Below are 8418 nucleotides of genomic sequence, written 5' to 3' on the forward strand. Positions count from 1 at the left end.
TCCCTTCCTCCCCTTTTCTCTCCCATCCCCTTTCTTTCCCTCCTCTTCTCCCCTTCCTCTATCTCTCCTCCCTTCCCTTCCTCTCCCCTACTCTCCCTCTCTTCCATCTCTGGCCTGTTTTTTAACTCCTTCAGAGCTTCTGAGAAGTACCCTCTCCTAGGGGGTAATTTGCCTTTTAAAAGAGGAAGGGGGGGAGGAGTGAGGAGTCAATGCCCTACTCCTAAAGGGTGAAACTCAAATTATAGTATTAGAACCTTTACCATGAATTTTTTCACCAAGCCAAAAAAAAGTTATTTGTGTGTGTTTGTGGGGTGTGGGAGGGAGAGATCTAAACCAGGAGAGGCCCTACAGGTTCTGACCCTTGATTTCAAGGGGGTTGGTGGGGAAGACAAGGGGATCTGGAGGGAGTGGTCATGTGGAGATTGCTCCACAGGGCATCAAAAGCTGGGAAAGGACCACAGATCAATGTACAGAAAAGTCATTGCCAACAGGGAGAAGGTACCACTTTCCCCCTCAGTACACCCACTCTCTCTCTTTTTAAAGTTCTATGCTTTTAATTAAACAAACAAAATTCCTTTTGTCATTTTTCTTAGAATATCCAACTCATATCCCAAGGGAAGGATTCTTAACCTGGGGTCTATGAACTTTAAGAAAATATTTTTTAAAAAATGACACAGCATATGTGTCTTAGCATTACAGTGATTTGAAAATACAAATAAATGGTGTTCACTTGAAACCTTATGCACTAAACACATTTTTTTCAGCAAGGAATCTTTTTTTTTTTTTGTACCAATAAACCTTTATTTACTGAGTTAGTGATTTTTGAGAAATGACTTCCCTCCTGAAGGTCACCAATGACTTACCTCTTTTTTTTTTCTTTAGGAAGTTGTGATCTTTTTACTAATTAATTTATTTTTAGCTTTCAAGATTCACTTCCACAAGATTTTGAATTCCAAATTTTCTCCCCCTCTCTCCCCTTCCCCACCCCAAGATGGCATGCATTCTGATTATCCCTTCCCCCAATCTGCCCTCATTTCTATCACCACCCCCTTCTCTTATTCCTTTCCCTTCTATTCTCCTATAGGCAAGATAGATTTCTATACCCCATTGCCTGTATATCTTATTTCCCAGTTGCATGTAAAAACAATTTTTAACATTCATTTTTTAAACTTTGAGTTTCATATTCTCTCTCTTCCTCCCTCCCTACCCACCTTCATTGAGAAGGCAAGCAATTAGATATAGGTTATACATGTGTAGTCATGCAAAACATTTCCACAATAGTTATGTTGTGAAAGACTAACTGTATTTCCCTCCATCCTAGACTGTCCCCCATTTATTTTATTCTCTCCTTTGACCCTGTCCCTCCTCAAAACTGCTTCTGATTACCCTCTCCCCAAATCTGCACTCTTTGTTACCCTCTTATTCCTTTCCCCCCTTCTTTTTTGTAGGGTAAGATACCCAATTGAGTGTGTATGTTATTCCCTCCTTAAGCCAAATCCGATGAGAGCAAGGTTCATTCATCTCCTCTCACCTCCCTCCTCTTCCCCTCTACTGTAAAAGCTTTTTTCTGTCTCTTTTACATGAGATAGTTTACCCCATTCTATCTCTCCCTTTCTCCTTCTCCCAGTACATTCTTTTATTCTTTTCTCACCCATTAATTTTATTTTTTAGATATCATCCCTTCATATTCAACTTACCTTGTTCTCTCTCTCTCTCTCTCTCTCTCTCTCTCTCTCTCTCTCTCTCTCTCTCTCTCTCTTTCTCTCTCTCTCTGTACACACACACACACACACACACACACATTATATAAAAATATATGTATGTGGGTATGTATATTCCCTCCAACTACTCATACTGAGAAAGGTCTCATGAGTTACAAATATCATCTTTCCATGTAGGAATGTAAACAGTTCAACTTTAATAAATCCCTTATGATTTCTCTTTCTTGTTTATCTTTTCATGCTTCTCTTGAGTCTTTGTATTTGAAAGTCAAATTTTCTATACAGCCCTGATATTTTCATCAAGAATGCTTGAAAGTCCTCTGTTTCATTGAATATCCATTTCCCACCCTGAAGTATTATATTGTTTTGCTGCGTAGGTGATTCTTGGTTGTAATCCTATCTCCTTTGACCTCCAGAATATCATATTCCAAGCCTTTCAATCCCTTAATGTAGAAGCTGCTAAATCTTGTGTTATCCTGATTGTGTTTCCACAATACCTGAATTGTTTTTTTCTGGTCACTTGCAATATTTTTTCTTTGACCTGGGAACTCTGGAATTTGGCTATAGTATTCCTAGGAGTTTTCCTTTTGGGATGTGATTGGTGAACTCTTTAAATGTCTATTTTACCCTCTGGTTCTAGAATATCAGGGCAGTTTTCCTTGATAATTTCTTGAAAGATGATGTCTAGGCTCTTTTTTTGATCATGGCTTTCAGGTAGTCCAATAATTTTAAAATTATCTCTCCTGGATCTATTTTCCAGGTAACTTGTTTTTCTGATGAGATATTTCACATTGTCTTCTATTTTTTTCATTCTTTTGGTTTTGTTTTATAAGTTCTTGATTTCTCATAGAATCATTAACTTCCATTTGATCCATTCTAATTTTTAAGGAATTATTTTCTTTAAATGAGCTTTTGGACCTCCTTTTCCATTTGGTCAATTCTGATTTTTAAGGCATTCTTTTTTTCATTGGCTTTTTGGATCTCTTTCACCATTTGGGTTAGTCTATTTTTTAAGGTTTTATTTTCTTTAGTATTTTTCTGGGGCTCCTTTAAAAAATTGTTGACTTGTTTTTCATTATTTTTTTGTATAACTCTTATTTCTCTTCCTAATTTTTCCTCTACTTCTCTTACTTGATTTTAAAGATCCTTTTTGAGTTCTTCAAGGACCTGTGACCAATTCACATTTTTCTTGGAGGCTTTGGATGCAAGAGCTTTGACTTTGTTGTCTTCTTCTGGTTGGATGTTTTGATCTTCTTTGTCACCAAAGTAAGATTATGTAGTCTGAGTTTTTTTCCTACTGTTTGCTCATTGTCCTAGTCAACGATTTCATTTTTTAATTCTTTGTTAAGGTAGGACTCTGCTTCCAGTGTGGAAGGCATACTGTCCCATGCTTCAGGGGTTTTGTGCAGCTGTTTTTAGGGACTTTAGGAACCTGTAAATTTTCAGTTTTTCCAAGGTGGTAAGATCAAAGGAGATGTGTTTACTCCTCTCCTGGCCTGTGCTCTGGTCTGTGAGTGACCACAAGCACTCTTTTGTGCCTTAGAACTGTGAGGAGGATTCCCTTTCCCCCACCACCACAAGCTCTGGCATGTCAGCTCTCTTCCTCAACCCAGGACCACCATGTAGGATGTCAACCCAGATCCAAGCACAGGCAAAGCAAGAGAATCCTGCCTCAGTGCCTTCAGAGAGATCCCTGCAATCCCCCTCTGATCAGCCACTGAATCTCCCCACTGTCTGTGGGTCAAGATCTCTGGAAACAGCTGCTGCCACCATTACTGCTTCTACTACCATCACACTGGGACTGGAGCCAGACAGTGCTTCTCTCTCACCCAGGTCCAACAGATCTTTCCTACTGCCCTTCTAAGTTGTCTTTGTTGTTTGTGGGTTGAGAAGTCTGGAACGCCACAGCTGCCAGTGATTCAGTCCCCTAAGGCCTGTTCCAGGTTTGCTGGGGCCTAGTCTGTGATGGCGCATTTTGTGCTGCACTGTACTCTTCTCTCAGACTGGTGCAACAGACGTTTCCTATCAACCTTCCAGGTTATCTTGGACTGGAAATTTGTTTCACTCTGTCATTTTGTGCATTCTGCTGCTCTATAATTTGTTTAGAATTGTTTTTATAGGTATTTGGAGGGACTTGGGGAAGAGCTCAAGTAAGTCCCTGTCCACCATCTTGGCTCCACCTCCCTACACCCACTCTTAAGAGGAAGCCTGGTGTCCCAATTCACCCAGGACTGCTTATAGCTCCAGCTGTGACTTCAGGCACTGCTGGGACAGAACCTTTCTCTTGTCTCTTGAAGTGGAGTGTCCTGCCATCCCACCTGCCAGTGGGGAGAGAGAATTAGAAGCATCCCTGCAACATGGTCTGGATTAGCAGAGCAGACCCAATTGTCCCTTAGATGCTGGTTCTACCAGTCTGCCTTGGCTAGAACTCTCCGTGTTCCATCTGGTGGAAAGGCACTAGGTCTGGTTCCACTGACCTCAGTCCTTATGTTAAGGGGATTTAGACCAGCTACTGGGTCAATCCTTTACCTGGAAAATGTGGGAATAAGGTAGTTAAAATCATTGTCTCCACAAAATGAGAGAGAGAGAGAGAGAGAGAGAGAGAGTGAAAGAGGGTCTGAGAAACATAAAGACTGGTAGGGATAGCAAGGTAGAGAGATATAGAGAGGGAAAAAAAGAGAAGTGAGGAGATAGAATAAGAGAAGAAGCAGAGACTCAGAGTGCCTGGGAGCAAGGGTGGCACCATCCTGGGAGGCTGTGCAGGGAGAAGGGAAGAGGAGGCAGATAGATAAGCAGGCAGCTGTGGTCTTGTGCAGGTGCAAACCCCAGGTGCAGCTACATTAATATTTAACCAGCAGGCTAGCTTTATCCAGCTGTTCACTTCAGAGTAGAGAAACCACTTATTTCCCAGGGGCCAATGGGCAAATTGGTCTCAGCCTCTGCAACCCCTTCAACCAGATAGAGGAAAAATGGAGGACCAGGGTGGAGGAAAGGTGGATTAGTTTTCAGGTCCCCATAATTTTATCTTTCTTTTCATTATCACCATTATTATACAAGCCTGGCATTTAAGGACCTCCACAATCTGGCCCAATTTACCTTTCCAGATTTACTTGTCTTTATATATACGTATATGTATGTGTGTGTGTGTGTGTGTGTGTGTGTGTGTGTGTGTGTGTGTGTATTGCAGAGGTTGAGAGCAATCCATACATTGGTCCTTGGGAAGTGAGACCTCCATACCTCCAAGTGACAGGCTGGACAAAGTTCTATTGATGGTGTGTGTGTGTGTGTATAACTGATATATACATATACACATGTGTGTATGTGTACATATATGTGTGTATATAAAATATATATGTATATACACACATGCATACCCTTCATTCCAGCCAGGTTAATTTCTTCATTGTCCCATAGGTGTACCATGTACCTTCCTATTTCTATAACCTTGCTTTTGCTATTTATGAGTCTAAATGTGACCCATCCCATCCCTCAAGGCCCAGCTCAAAGTGTTCCCCTCCATGTGACTGATTTGCTGCTGGTCCATTCTAGCCCACACTGATGATGACAACTTACATAATTTTACTCTGCATTGCTCATTGGGCCCTTAGCACATTTTGCCTGGAGTTTGTCTTTTTTACCTGTGTGGTCTCCCCAGATGACTCATACATTCCTCAATGGGAGTGCCTGCATCTTTCCCTTTTAGACTGGGCTTATGGTAGGTGCTCAGTAGATAATTCTTGGCTTAACCATGGAAAAGATCTGGGGGTTTCAGTGGACTACAAGCTCCATATGAACCAATAGTGTGCCACAGCAGCTGAAAAAAAAGGTAATTGTATATTGCCTAATAAGGCAGGTGAGAGCCCTGCTACACTGCCCTTGTAGAATTATACAGTGTTGAGTTCAGGTCTGGACTTCATATTTCAGGAAAGACATTTTCAAACTGGAAAATATTCAGAGGAGGGTGGACATTTCAAAGTGAATGTCCTGTAGGCACCTCACACTCAACATGTCCCAAACTAAACTAATTATCTTTTCCCCCAAACCCTTCCTTCTTCCATAAATTCCTTTTACCATTGAGGGTACCATCATCTTTTCATGATGAGGGGACTGAAGATCATGCCATATATGGATTGTTTGAATGAACTAGAAGTTAGCCTAGAAAAGAGGTGACTTGAGGAGTTGGTATGGGAGATAGGGATATAAAAGCTCTCTTCAAATATTTGAAGAGATGTCAAGGATTAGATTTGTTCTATTTGTCCCAAGAGGTCAAAACTAGGAGAAATGGGTGAAAGCTTTAGACAGGAAGTTTTGGCTCAATATAAAGGAAAACTTTCTGACAGTCAGAGCTGTCTAGAAGTTGAATTCCTCCTCAGGTGAGATTCTGGGTTGGTATGGGTTGTAGTAGCTAGAACACTTCTTTCTGGGTTCCCTTCCAACTCCGATTGTGATTCTGTAAATGCCCTCTTTGTGCCTAGCCCTGGGTTGAATTGAGGTCTTATTATCAATTTAATTTGACTCAATTTCACAAAGGTTAAGTGCATACTATTTGTAGAACCTTCTGCCTAGGCACTGGGGGCAGATAAAGATAAATAAGCTATGGATCCTAATCTCATAGAATTTCCAATTTTTCTCAAAGATTCTTCACTTGGGGCCAAAGACCCTGAAGAGGTCCATGGATAATTTCCATAGATAAGAGGTTTGGAAACTTGGATGAGAAAACAAAATTTCATCTTTATTTTCACTAATCTAATGGAAATTTAGCACTTCCGTCATGAAGCAGGCAATAAACCATTATGTTGAGAAGGGGTCCATAGGCTTCACCAGACTGCCAGAGGGGTCTGTGACACAAAAAAGGTTAAGAGTCCATGATCTACAAGATGTCTCAAAGAATTGAAGCCAAAGGAATCAGATGAGGAAAACAAAAATGGAAAATTGACATTATTCACATGACTTGTGTAACCCATGAGCCACTGGTGAAGCTCTAACCTCTTATGGACCAAGACCAGGAGATTTCTTCTATCAGTCTCTGCATTTCATGTCCCCAAAGAGGGTTTCCTGTGGGAACAGCAGAACCTGGCATATACCTAGACAAAAAAATTTTGGAGTTTCACCCCTCAGAGTACCTTGAACATGAGGTAGTAATCCCCCAGGAGCCCAACCTGCACACATGAGTTAATGGGGGAGATAGCTTGATAGACAAGGAAATCCCACTAATCCTCCACACAAAAAAATTAGCAGTGTCCTCAGCTCTCTGGCAAGGATTTAAGCCAACAAAACATGGATTGTAGGATGCGGAGACACATGCGCGTGTGCACACCCACACCCACACCCACACACCCCACCAAAGGACTCATATCTGAACCCATAAACTTTAAATATAAATCCCTTACTGTCTTCAGTGGTTCTCCATCTTTTCCAGATCTATGAGGTCTTATAGCACCACTCTGGGGAGGGGGGAGAGAGGAGGAGGATCCCAAAGGGAAAGGAATTAGGGACTTCCATAATCCTTCAGTTTTACAATGCTATTCTGGGTATCCTCCACCACAAGGAAAAAGTATTGCTAGAGAATATAGGAGCCTTCTCTTCTGTTAGGTTCCACTGCCCATAGGGATCCATACAGCAGGAATGACTCACAGTATCCACAAAGGGACGGTTCTGAGTTGTTTCTCCAATTTGTGATTCTCTGTCATACCAATCTACCTTCTCCTTCCAGTGTGATGACTGTTCTTTTCTTCAGTGTCTTGAATTCCACATTGTTCATTGTCTCCAAATTGATCTGTTTCTCCATCTGGTCAGGTCCTTGATGAACATGGCTCCCTTGGGACCATTCACTTTCTCTAGTGGAACCAAATGGATACACAAGCCTAATCTCCAGGGAACTAAGTCTCCCTCTGTGTGTGGCCTCCTCTACTTCCTGTAGGTCTTCTCTCTCTCACCAAATTTCCCAAGTTGGCTCCTTTTGAAGGTTAAGTCCAAGGTTATTGCCCAGGTGAGTGCACTTGGCAAACCTGAGTCAGTGTTAGGACAATGCCGTCCTTTCAGTCACTTCACATCTGGGCAAGTCATTTAACCTGTCTCCATCTCAGGTTGCTGTCCCAGACCCTGGGATGAGAGGGAAAAAGGGAAGGATGTGAGAAAAGCTGTGGGAGTGGAAAGGACAAGATTTGGCAACTGAGTGGATGTGGAGTGGGAGGGTAAGGAGTCAAGGATGACAAGGATGGAGTTCTGAACCTGGGTGACTGAAAAGGATGATCGTGCCTTCATTGGTAAAAGAGACTGATGGGAAGGGGGGAGAAAGATAATGAGTTTTGTTTTGGACATGTTGAGTTTAAGATAAGCGATGTTGGTCATTTTTGTTCTTGTATAATTGGTAAAATTATGGCAAACTTTAAGATTAACCTTTAACCTTGAAAAAAAATTTAAATTATTTTTATTCACTCCATTTGGATCCATTTATATGAAAATTCCGTGATAACAAGAGACTATAAAAATTTCCAGGAGGCAGGGATGCCTGTTTGGAGGCTGTGGCAAGAGTCCAGGAAAGGAGAGATAGGGCTTTAACCACAGTGGGAACTCTGAGAATGGAGAGGTGCCTGGCTCTACAGCTTACACAGGGTGGACAAAGACCGACAGACACAGACAGACAGACGGATAGATAGATAGATAGATAGATAGATAGATAGATAGATAGATAGAT

The 8418-nt window shown here is 41.6% G+C and overlaps 1 protein-coding gene across 1 annotated transcript in view; it reads left to right on the forward strand.

The window, feature by feature from the left end:
- Positions 1–8418, forward strand: part of NEURL1 (neuralized E3 ubiquitin protein ligase 1) — a 102565-nt gene that overhangs the window by 38289 nt on the left and 55858 nt on the right. The gene's annotated exons all lie outside the window — the stretch shown is intronic.

The sequence above is a fragment of the Petaurus breviceps genome, unplaced genomic scaffold (genome assembly GCF_028583685.1).
Source record: "Petaurus breviceps papuanus isolate PSGF00001 unplaced genomic scaffold, PetGlider_PUasm1.0 37, whole genome shotgun sequence".
NCBI classification, from domain to species: Eukaryota; Metazoa; Chordata; class Mammalia; order Diprotodontia; family Petauridae; genus Petaurus; species Petaurus breviceps.